General features: G+C 44.6%; 1 protein-coding gene across 2 annotated transcripts in view; it reads right to left on the bottom strand.

Moving 5' to 3' along the window:
- The window catches only part of Vps8 (vacuolar protein sorting 8), a 255,758-nt gene that overhangs the window by 95,837 nt on the left and 147,307 nt on the right, over window positions 1-12,614 (bottom strand). The gene's annotated exons all lie outside the window — the stretch shown is intronic.

Genomic DNA, 12,614 nt, shown 5'->3' with positions numbered 1-12,614 from the left:
GCGATACGCCAAAGGCACCCGCTCATTTTCCCCTTCCTCTGTGGAACTCAAGGAGCACGGATGGGCGTTTTTTGTTTTCTTTTTAAAGTAAAGTTGAAACTCCTGCTCGTGTTCCTACGGGACAGATGACTCAGCGCTCAGCTTCCAACCACGCTGCACACTACTCATCCTTCCTTTTCAGCGCGTAAACAATTGCCTGCAATATGCGCCCTTCGTACGTGTCCCCCTCGGCCCCCTTGTCTGCAGCATTACACGCTTCGCGCGCGCAAAGCTTGCAGACTAGGAAAGCCTCGTGCATCTCCCGCACGCAGTTCTAAACAACGCTGCACACAGCTCATCCTCCCCTCCCGGCGCGCGACCTCTCTCGTCAGCAGCATTCCACACTCCGCGCACGCAAAGCTCACAGAAAGCCTCGTGCATCTCCCGCGCAGGCCCTCTCACCCGCGTGCAAAGAACCCGCTCCCTCACCCAGCGAGCATCATGCCCCCCTCTCCCCAGCTTCCTGCATCTCGTGCGCAGACCCTCTCTCAGGTGCGGGGGCGGCGGGGCCACGACGTTGCTGAGGGTAAATGTGACGTCACATCAGTCGGGAACGAGCTGCCAGAGGCCCAGCGGCAGCTCAGTAAATGTAAAAAATAAAGCCATCCATTCAAAACTAACCTGAATTAGGTGTCTGTACTAGAGTGACCATGTCTTAAGAATGCAATTGTGGTGTTTTCTCGATTCGCTGCAAGATCGACCTAGAGGTGGCGCCACCGTCGCTTCGATAGGGGGTCGGCAGCCGGCGGCGCTCAGAGAAATGCACGCGGCTTATGCCTGCTTCCGAGTTTACGGCAGGCTTTTTGGCGATGAAAACGTACCCTATGCAATGCATTAGTGATTTACTGTTTAGATTGTTCCAATATTGCAGAAAAAAATCCGTGGATTTCGCCAACGCAGCAAAAAAAAAAAAAAAAAAAAAAGAAAGAAAAAAAAAAAGGCGCGGATTTTAGAATTACTGGCAATGCTTCGCACGCTTTTTGCGTTGTACGGTGCTCACAGGCCTGATACTGGGGCCTGAAAATGACACATCTTATCGCCTTTTGAACAGCATGTGCATGTCTTATTCGAGTGAGACAGGCAAATTTAGTGTCAAGCCCACGGAGATCAGCAATTAATTTTCAGTAATGTTAAAGTGCAAGCTACGAAGACATCGTAAAAACTGTGCTTGGTCGCTGTCATTTTCTGACAAGGAATTTTGAAGGCTGAAGATTTAATTATCATTGTAATTATTCTTGAGCTGTGACTTGGGGCAATTCTGTCATTTGCTTCCAAAACAGGTGCCGGATATAAAACTATCCTGAAAGAAATGGAGTTCATCGTATCATGTGACTATAAATATGTAATTATTCCCGAACTAAACACAGATGGTTAAGCCCGTATGAAGCTATTTTACTCCCCTTGTCAGAAACAACCAGTTTGCTTGAAAGACAGCGCAGACAAAAGGGGTTTTAATGATTCTAATGACCTGCCAGTGTACATTGATCTATGTGTATTATGTAATATTTAGTGTAACAGGTACTGCAAAGATTTGTTTCTCAAACGTTCGAGCATTTCTCTAAAGTGAAATGTGCTCATTACCACTGTTGCGGATGCACAGAATCCTTCAACCAAAAAAAACAACAACGAAGAAATGAAATGCAATGGGTTTAACGCACCACGCGACATCGGCTATATGACGGATGATGTAGGGGCGGGCCTTGGTGTCGTTGACCACGTGGAATGGTTTAACATGCAATGAAAATCCCACAGCCGAGGAGCACCTTTCGAAACGGCCGGGATCGAACCCCCAGTTCTTGAAGTCAGCAGTCGAGCGCCCTACCACTGAGACACAATGACAAAGGTTTAACAGCAAAAAAAGTACTCAGATAACCCTATCGTGGATACAAAAGGCACAGAGTGGCTTGTTCAGACTGGATTTTGCTATGCAGCAGTCTGCAGTCGAATTAAGTAGTTGCGGAATTCCAAACAGAAACGAGAATATACTATTCTTGAGCGTTTGCATTAAGTTGTATTGATGGCAGCAACCTGTTTTGCTCTGACACGGCGCCTAACGACAGCAGCGTTTCGTTTGAGACACCGCTTGTCAAAGAATTTCAAGCGCCGAAGACTACGACTAATGATGTCCTTTCCAGCGCAGCATACTCGATATGGACAAGTATATATTGTTACTTAGACGACGTCATTGTTTTCTCGTCCACTTTTGACAGCCACCTCTCTCACCTTTCTACCACTCTCGAGCTATTCCGCCGCGCCGGCCTTCAACTCAACTCAAAAGAAATGCAGTTTTGGCCATTGGGAAATCAAAGTGCTTGGTCACTTGGTTAATGCTTCCGGTGTTCAGCCTGACCCTGACAAGATACGTGCCGTCAGAGATTTTCCCACTCCGCGTTCATCGAGCGATGTCCGAAGCTTTATTGGCCTATGTTCCTATTTCCGACGATTCGTCCCGAACTTCGCAGTTCTTGCTCGTCCGCTCACCCAACTCCTCAAGAAAGACGTTTCATTCTATTGGGGGCCTGAACAAGTTGCAGCTCTCTCAGAGCTTATTGCTGCTCTAACTACTCCACCAGTCTTGGCCCACTTCAACCCTTCCGCCAATACTGAACTCCGTACCGACGCAAGTGGCCATGGAATAGGAGCTATACTCGCTCAGAGACAACACGCCGTACAAGGGTGATTGCGTATGCCAGCCGCCTCCTCTCAACACCCGAACAAAATTATTCTATTACAGAGCGAGAGTGCCTGGCGCTTGTCTGGGCTATTACGAAATTCCGCCCTTATTTGTTTGGCCGCCATTTTACTGTGATAACAGACCATCATGCCTTGTGCTGGCTTTCCTCTCTCAAAGATCCTACTGGCCATTTGGGGCGCTAGGCGCTACGATTACAAGAATACACCTTTTCCGTCGTCTACACGTCCGGCCGGCTTCACCAAGATGCAGACTGTTTGTCACATCATCCCTTCGACTCCCCTAGTCCTACAGACTGACGATGATGCATGTGTCTTGTCTGTCTCCGCCTTTGCTAACATTGCCAAAGAACAGCACTTAGACCCTTCTCTGCATTCCATTATCCTCCGTCTTACCTCCGACTGCCCTGACCCATCTCTTGCCTTATTTGTGCTCCACGAGAACACCCTATACTGACGTAATATGCGACCAGATGGCACAGACCTTTTGCTCGTCGTTCCCCAACACCTGCATTCCACCATTCTTGAACAGTTCCATGATGCTCCCACGGCTGGCCACTTGGGTGTCTCTCGCACATACGACAGCCTGCGCCGACGTTTCTACTGGCCGGGGCTATACCACTCTGTCCAGCAGTACATTGCCGCATGTGAACTGTGTCAGCGTCGGAAGAAGCCCACAATTTTGCCTTCAGGTCATATGCAGCCGATACCCATACCAACTGACCCGTTTTCCCGTATAGGCGTTGACCTCCTTGGCCCCTTTCCAGTTTCCACCTCGGGGAACAAATGGATTGCCGTCGCCACCGATTACGCTACTCGGTACGCTATTACCCGAGCCAACCCGACCAGCTGCGCCACAGACGTCGCTGACTTCCTTCTAAAAAACATAATTCTTCATCATGGTGCTCCTCGTGAACTACTAACTGACCGTGGCCTCTGTTTCCTGTCGCGAGTGGTTGACGAAATTCTCCGTTCGTGCTCCGTCCGCCACAAATTCACCACCGCATATAACCCCCAGACCAACGGCCTCACGGAACGTCTAAACTGTACCCTCACAGACATGCTGGCCATGTATGTGTCTGATGACCATAGAGATTGGGACGTTCATCTCCCCTTTGTCACATTCGCCTACAATTCATCTGTCCATTCTACCACTGGATACTCCCCATTTTATTTATTATTTGGCCGACACCCGTTACTACCCTTCGACACCTCCCTACCCGCGGCAGACGCCACCAGTACTTATACCAGTGATGCCGTCACCCGCGCTCATGATGCCCGCCGGATAGCTCATGCCAGGCTCTCTGCATCCCAAGACTCCCAAAAGATCCGGTACGACAGCCGCCACCGTGATGTCCACTACACTCCTGGATCTCTCGTTTTGCTGTGGCTCCCGTGCCATCAAATGGGCTTGTGTGAAAAACTTTTGCCCCGTTACACTGGCCCTTACCGTGTTTGCGCCCCATGACCGACGTCACCTACGAAATTGAATCTGTGGTTCCGAAGTCCCCGTCCACAGCTCCAACCTCCGAAATAGTGCATGTGTCCCGTCTAAAGCCCTATTATCAACGTTCTATTTCGCTAACATAGACTACACCGGGACTGTGCTTTTCCAGTGGGGTGGTAGTGTTACTTAGCTGTATTCGCTGTTCGTGATGAGGATGAAGAAGTGCAACAGACTCCGAAAGACGGCGACGCTGAGTGTTGTGAAATCAGTGCCCTCATCAACGTTAGCTGTGCGGACAGCTTTCGGACTGTAGATCTTCTACGTAACAATATATATTTTTTAATGGAGTGTGGGGTATTAGCCTGTTCATATTTCTTTTGCAAGAGGCAGATAGGTAAGCAAAAGTGCACAGGAACCGCAAAACAAACAAAAAGCACTCTTTACACACCACACGCGCGCACGTAAATCACTGCAGGCTGGCACGCGATGCGAACATGCACCCACACTGGGTAGGTTTCGCCACCATGCCACTAGGTGGAGACTCTGCTTGATTTCGGCCAATATTCTTGGATATTTGTTCAGTGTTGAGCATAAAACAAAAAAACCTCAAGTGAAAAAACAAACTGTCAGACACGATAAAACTTCATTAATTTGACCTCCATTAACAAAATTAAGATAATTTGAACTAGGAGCACGGTTTCAGCCGACAGCCACGCAAGTCTAAAGCATCGAACGCTCATTAATTCCGAATTGGGCAGGCTCACACTGGTTAATTCCAATGAAAGTCACATCGAGATACGACCCTCGACGCCAGCAAACTGCATGTGGGACAGGTTTGGTTTGTGGGGTTTAATGTCCCAAAGTGCTGTAGAGGAGGGCTCCGGAAATTTCAGCCCCCATCAAAAAGCTGCTGGGATTTGATCCCGCATCCTAGGGCAGAGTAGTTGAGCGGCCTAACCACTGTGCATCTCAGGTGTCAAGTACTCCGTTTGAGACACTGCAGTAGACTTTGCGTCAGCAGTTGGCCTACGCATATTTGTATCCAGGTGCTGCCTCCGCTACTTCTACTGCGAAAAAGGCCCATTGCGATTTTGGAGCAATCCTTCAACAGTGTGCGCATAGAAAAAAACAAAACCTGTCGCTTAGTTCTCATTTTAATAACCCTACTCAACGGGTTAGCTGTATAAAATTACTCTGATATTTTGGGAAGTTTTTAGGGCCATTTAATAATTCCAACTTCCGCGCCTCCACCGACGACATAAGCAGAGTGTTTTCCTAGAACTGTCATGACTGGCAGCGATCAACATGCAACACAGCTGAAAGCAACAAAGAAATGTTGGACACAAGACCGGGCATACGTTGACAGCGGCGTGGGCAGCATTGATACAGAGGCCAGAGGCCGCCTGCCAGACCAGTCAAACAGCGACAAGCGCACCCCTGTTCGCCGGGACAAGGAAGGGTGACACCTGCGGCGCCGGAGTTTGCAAACTGAGAAAATAATCTAGTAATGTTAGTCGTTCGCGGGAGCAACTTTATTTTTTCCAGCTCCTGCAGATTTTTTCTGTGGTTACCTCAGGCATAAAGTTAATGTTGGCCTTTGTGTAGAGGCAAAAACATTGATGATGCTACAGCCATCTGGGAGAAACTAATGTGCCTCCTACAAACAAGCGCTAAATGTGTATTTTAGAGCCCTGCATTTCTGTGGGTATGTTGCATCGAATGATAAATTAGCTGTTTTTCATTCACCCTGTTAATATGTGCCCATGGTGATACGCCTCGATCTAATATGTGAGACATTCGATACACCGTTATCGCATCATCACACAAGACTTTAATGCAATGTCGCCCCGTATCACAGAAAATTCGGCCTCGTTGGCGTTCACCGTGAATAGAAAATCTTTGATGTAAAATTCAGGAACAGTTTGAAATAATCAGATTAACACTGCATTTCTCAGGGAAGTTCTGTGACTAAAGGAAGGTAATTGAGCGGAAACTTAGTCGGCTTTGAGTGGGGGGGACTTTCGTGTTGCGAGACAGACACACGTTCTTAGATAGCGAAGGCTCGCTGGTTCAAGCTGAATAAAGGTAGATTTACTGAATTCGCGATGTAATTGGGGTCCAATCACGTTCTGATACTAATAGGTGATGCTTAAAGCATTTCTCACTGGAGCCAGGAATAGAGGTTTTTTTTACTCCTCTGTGATGTGGTACTTTTTGCGTCTTATGTTGCTGTTGTCGGGCCGGTATAGTGGTGTGGTAGTTTTGTTTTAGGCATCTTCTTCCAGCATTTCTCTTACAGAGTCTTGTCTGGATTAATATAACCTGGTCTAGTGACAGACATCTTTGCATCAGTCTAGGTTCTCTATCATTTTTCTTTTGTTTTGTATAGGCTGTACCTTTCTTTCTGTTCCTCTCTTCCTTATGCTTAGTTTACCAGCACTTTCTTTATTTTTCTTCTGTTTCATTCTTCTGCTTCTTATTATAGTATTTTTTCTCTTTGTGGATTTTTATGAACCTACTGTTACAATCCAAGCTATATTTTCCACCTCATTTTATTTCATTTATATTTCTTGTGGACTATCCTGCTTACTATTTACTCCAGTCTTTCTTTTTCCTTTGTTTTTGTGGTCTGTACGTCTCTCACCGCTTTTTGTCAATTTTTGTATATTGCTGACTACAGGTGGGATTAGCCTTGCGGGTTCTGCCAGCAATTTGTATATCCATTGTTTTGCTGCTGTTCTTTGCCTTTCCGGTCTTGTTTTCAGGTCTGCATGCTACCTTCTGGAGGCTTTTTCTTTTTTTTTTTTCTTTCTTCTTTAAGCCAGCGTAAACCACCTTGCGACTCTCGCCTCGTTTTCTTTTTTATTGTTATTTTTATTTCACTGTTTGAAAAAGTTTTTTTAAATGTGAGCTTTTACTTCCTTTTATTCATTTTTAATTATTTTTAATTGGCTTCAAGCCTAGTAAAGCTTTTGCTGCTCCCCCTCCTTTTTTATTTTTTTAGTTGCTCGAAATGAGTAAAAGGGGCTTAGATGTAACATTTGATAGGACTCGTTTTATAGCGTATACAGACGTAAATGGGTGAAACACGCTTACGATCTTTGCTTCGTAAAGCTTATATGCTTAGGTAAAAGGACGAACTGTTTAGAGATGCTGCTCTTAACAAGCACCGCATATAGGCCATTAAATGCATGTACCATGCACTTGGATCACAGTCTTTAATCGATTAAATTTCATACACAGTGTTCATCATATCTGTTTTTGCACTCAGGACCTAATAATGGCTTCAAAAATTAAATGCCATAAAATACGCAGCACTGCACAAAGTAAATGAACTATTAAAGGTTTGCTCAGTACCCAACATTTATTATTTTTACTGCACCTGAATGCGAATACGAGCCATCTTCAGAAAATTCACTATGATACGCCGATATAATTTGAAATGTTTTTATATCGAAATACGAAGCAGGAATGACAAGCGATTTGCTAGCGCGAAGTGAACTTGCACAGTACGCTCTAGGTCTGGGACGAGTAAATACAAACTATTGCCGAAAATCCCCGCAGTTTTTGTCACAGTGCATTGACAGCGAACAATGCAAGCTGTGCAAAAAAACGAATTCATGACGCGGCATATAAACACACGGTTAGCCTCCGCTTTGCAAGAGGTAAAACAGAAAATTAAGTTTAAGTTTTCTGTCTTTCCTCAAACTGTGCGGCCAAAGACTACATGAACCTGCATACATAATTTTTCTCAATATTGTATGTTCAAGACTTAGTGGAGCTGCAAATATTCGTGTTGGCAGTCGGGTATAGACATCATGAAAAGAATGGGCACGAAGAACATGCAAATGACATGACTAGAGCGGCTTGTTGTACTGCTTTATTCGTCACTGCTTGCCTGCACTCATCATCATCATCAGCCTGGCTATACCCACAGCAGAGCGAAGGCCTCTCCCATATTTCTCCAATTAACCCGGTTTTCTACTAGCTGCATCCACTTGACCCCTGCAAACTTCTAAACCTCATCCGCCTGCCTAACTTTCTGCCGCCCCCTGCTACGCTTTCCTTCCCTTGGAATCCAGTTTGTTACCCTCAGCGACCATCGGTTATCCTCTTTTCGCACTACATGTCTTGCCCATGCCCATTTCTTCTTCTTGATTTCTACTAGAATGTCGGTAACCTGAGTTATTTCTCTGACCCACTCTGCACGCTTCCTATCTCTTAACGTTATCCCTACCATTTTTCTTTCCATAGCCCTTTGCGTTGTCCTCAACTTTAGTAGAACCCTCTTTGTTAGCTTCCACGTTTCAGTCCCATAGGTAAGTACAGGTAAGATGCAACTGTTGTATGCTTTCCTCTTGAGTGATATTGATAAGCTGCTAGCCATAATCTGCGAGTATTTGCCAAATGCGCTCCATCCCAATCTTATTCGCCTTGTTATTTCCCTTTCATGGTCCGGATGTGCGGTTACTACCTGTCCTAAGTAGACATATTCGCCTATTACTTCCAGTGCTACGCTACCTACTGTAAACTGCTGTTCCTTCCCAAGGCCGTTGAACATTACCTGTCTTCTGCATATTGATTTTTAAGCCGACCTTTCTACTTTTCCTGTCTAGGCCATCAATCATTATTTGCAGTTCATGCGCCGAGTTACTTAGCAAGGCAATGTCATGAGCAAATTGCAGATTACTGAGGTATTCTCCATCTACCCTTATCCTTAACTGCTCCCATTCCAAGTCTCTGAATACTTCCTCTAAGCAAGCTGTGAATAGTACAGCGGAGATCGTGTCTCCTTGCCTAACACCTTTCTTGATGGGAATTTTGTTACTTTATGCAGAACTATGGTTGCTGTGCCGCCACTATATATATCTTCCAGCACTTTCACGTATGGCTCGTCTACCCCCTGACTTCGCAATGCCTGCATCACCGCCGAGGTTTCAACTGAGTCAAATGCATTTTCGTAATCAATGGATGCTATGTATAAGGGCTGGTTATATTCCGAGCATTTTTCAATCACCTGGTTGATGGTATGGATATGATCAATAGTAGTGTACCGTTTCCGAAAACCTGCTTGATCCTTTGGCAGCGTGCAGAACATCGAGGAATCACTGTGACAGTTCAGTTCAGTACTGAACTACTTTTCGCAGATAACCAAGACCGGATCTACCTCAACAGCACCGCCGATTCCCGCTCAGAGCTACGAACTTGGGAAGCAGCAATAACCGAGACGTAACACCACAGAACGACACCTGGATCCATCGCCTCCTATTTAAGCCGAACCAGCCATCTACTCGGCCACTGGCAGAGCATCGAGGACTCACTGTGAACTACTTTTTGCTGCTTGGTTCATATTGTTTCCTAATACTTTCCCCTCACTGCCACTGCTGCCCAGCACTTGTCATCTATGACCAGTGATGCCTCGTGTTTGTTCTGAGTGCAAGAAACCCTGCGATGAACGAGACATTAGTTGCAGCTCATGCACAAAGAATTTTCACGCAGGGACCTGTTGCGATGCTAACGAAAGAGCACTGACATCTAAAAAAGACAGCACTCTAAAAACATGAAAATGCATCAACTGCCGTGAAGACAGCGCAAAAGATGAAAGCGGCAATCAGGGCATAGATGCGGCCACGATAGCTGTAAGCCTTGCTATGCTAAACGAAAAGCTAGATCAACTCTTGCCGCTAAAACATAAAGTGGATGACATGGAACAGGCAGTGAAACACACGTCCGAAAAGTTCGACGATGTCATGAAGCGACTGGACGAACAAGAAAAGGACATAAGATCACTCAAAAAGCATCTCGATAAATATGACAGAGCCGGTTATTGAAGCGCAGCAGGAGTTACAGGAAGCTGTAAATGATCTTGAATGGCGCAGCAGACGCCTCAATCTAGAATTTCACGGCATACCTGTGACGCCTAATGAAGACCTTCTGCAAAAAGTCAACGAACTTGCCCCAGTCTTAGAATATGTACCGGTTCTGACTCAGATGTCTGCTATACACCGTCTTCCAGCCAAATTAGATAAGATACCGGGAATAATTGTTCGCTATCACCGCCAGGCAGATAGGGACATGTGGCTGGAGACACTGCTATCGTCGTAAAATCATATCGACAGCTAGTCGATCTTGAACGATAAGCGGATGCTGTGCAAAAAAAAAGAAAAAACTGTAGGAATGCAAAATGCTTGTGATACCCGAAGATTTCACAAAGATTTGTGAAGCGCAAAAAGCATGTTTCTCCTTTTTAAATTTAAACTACCGGTCTGCCAGGTCAAAAGTAGATGAGTTGGATCTGTTCTTACATTCTTTAAACTATGATTTTTCTGTCATTATACTAACAAAAACTTTCATTTTTTTGTTACACGAGAAAACAAGCGCGGCGGTGGCGTGTCCGTTCTTGTGCGTCGGACTTACGAGTGTTATGTTGAAAATACATTTACTGCTGTTACAGATGATTATGAAGCACTAGCGATCCGTTATGTTATGCAGTTGTTTGTGGAGTTGTATAGGCCACCCAGCGGTTGTTTGAATGCATCTGTACATTCCTTGAACATACATTTATTTTTGCGACTGAAAACGATGTAAAACTTGTTATAGGAGGTGACTTCAATGTCAATTTGCTCGGACGCGATGCTAAAGAAGCTCACCTATCTTCAGTTGTTACCGTAAATGGGTTTCATATATCTACTAGCGCAACAAGAGTGACTGAAACAACTGCTACACAACTAGACTTCTATATAACACTTGTTAGGACAGGCGCCATAGCCACTGATATCAGAGACCACTTGCCGGTCTATATGTTTGTAAGCGGAATGAATAAAAGTAAAAAGGAAAAACTACTTGATTTTAGAGATATATCGCAGAGCAATTTATCTCGATTTAGATAAATTATTAAATACGTTTCGTGGGATTGAGTGTATAATGCAAATAGCCCCGATGAGGCATATGAAGAGTTCGTAAGTGTAATTTTGCCCAAATATAACTCATCTTTTCCTGTAAAAGCTACGAAAAAGGCACGAAGGAGTCGTAAGCCGTGGGTAAGCACGGAAATATTACAAAAGATTACCCTAAAACATCGCCTATATTCAAATTCATTGAAACTAAGGACGAATACGTTTTCACAGAATTCAAGTGCCTAAGGAATAAACTTACTACTGTACTGAGAAAGGTAAGAGCCTTATTTTCACGAAATGCAAAGAGATCACATTTGCTATGGAAAAACCTGAACTCTGTGCTCTGCCACGGCCAGGAAAAAAGCGATGTCCAGTCAGCTTTTTACGCTGGTGAAACCTTTTCAATGACTTTTATATAAATCAATTCTCAAACTCACCGGAAAGAGATAATTTGAGCAATTCGTGTGCACAGACGACAGCAAGCTATTTATTTTTATCCTCGGCTGACGAACGCGAAGTTGAGTCTACTGTTCTGAATTTGAACAACAGTGGTGCTTGTGACGCGGAAGACCTACAAGTAAAACCAGTAAAGTTTGTAGCCGACCTTATAGCATTACCTTTCACATATATATTTAACTTGGTTTTATCAACAGGAATATTTCCTGAAAGAATGAAAGTTGCTAAAGTGATTTTAATATATAAAGGTTCCAATAAAAACTACAGACCCATTTCAATCCTACCAGTTTCCTCTAAGCCGTTTGAAAAACTTATACACAGTAGACTGACAAACCTTCTGTCTAAATATGCATTGTTAAATAGCTTTCAACATGGATTCCAAAGAAATTGTTCAACTGAAACAGCGTTATTAAAACAAAAAGAAATAATTTTGTACAATGTTTCGAATAATCTCCTAACATTAGGGGTTTACATAGATCTGTTGAAAGCATTTGACATCCTCTGCCACAAAAAGTTATTGCATAAACTCTTCTCTTACGGCGTGCATGGTGTTACGTATAACCTCTTCACATCATATTTAAGCAATCGCAAGCAGTATGTATCACTGGGTGAGCATTCCTCGGAACTGAAATGCATTAAAAGAGGTGTACCACAGGAAAGTGTCTTGGAACCACTGTTGTTCTCCCTATATGCCAATGATTTGCAAGATCTTAATCTGATCCTCATGCCTGAGGCGCCGGGTGGAGACATGGGTGCATGTGGCAGCAGCGCCCTCAAAAGGGTACAAACGCGTCCACGACCGTTTGTTCCTTTCCCGCTCTCTCTGTCTAAACAGTCTTCCTTCAGTCAAGTCTCAAAAAAAAAAAACAGTGAATGGCAGGGATGGCTGGGGAAGCCCTTTAGTTTGTGTTGCTGTGTGCTTTCGATCAGACAACTCAAGTTATTGATGCTTCTATTGAAAACAACACAATTTACATATGCTCAACGATGTCTGTGTACAATGTGCGCGAATAAGCTTCCATTGCGACAGTGCCCTCGGATATTTTTGGCAAATGCCCGGTCAAAGTGAAAGGTGTGTTCATACA

Source organism: Amblyomma maculatum, chromosome 1 (genome assembly GCF_055883805.1).
Source record: "Amblyomma maculatum isolate TAMU_Amacu chromosome 1, ASM5588380v1, whole genome shotgun sequence".
Taxonomy (NCBI): domain Eukaryota; kingdom Metazoa; phylum Arthropoda; class Arachnida; order Ixodida; family Ixodidae; genus Amblyomma; species Amblyomma maculatum.
Note: the sequence above shows the minus strand (reverse complement) of the source record. Positions and strands in the feature narration are given on the sequence as shown.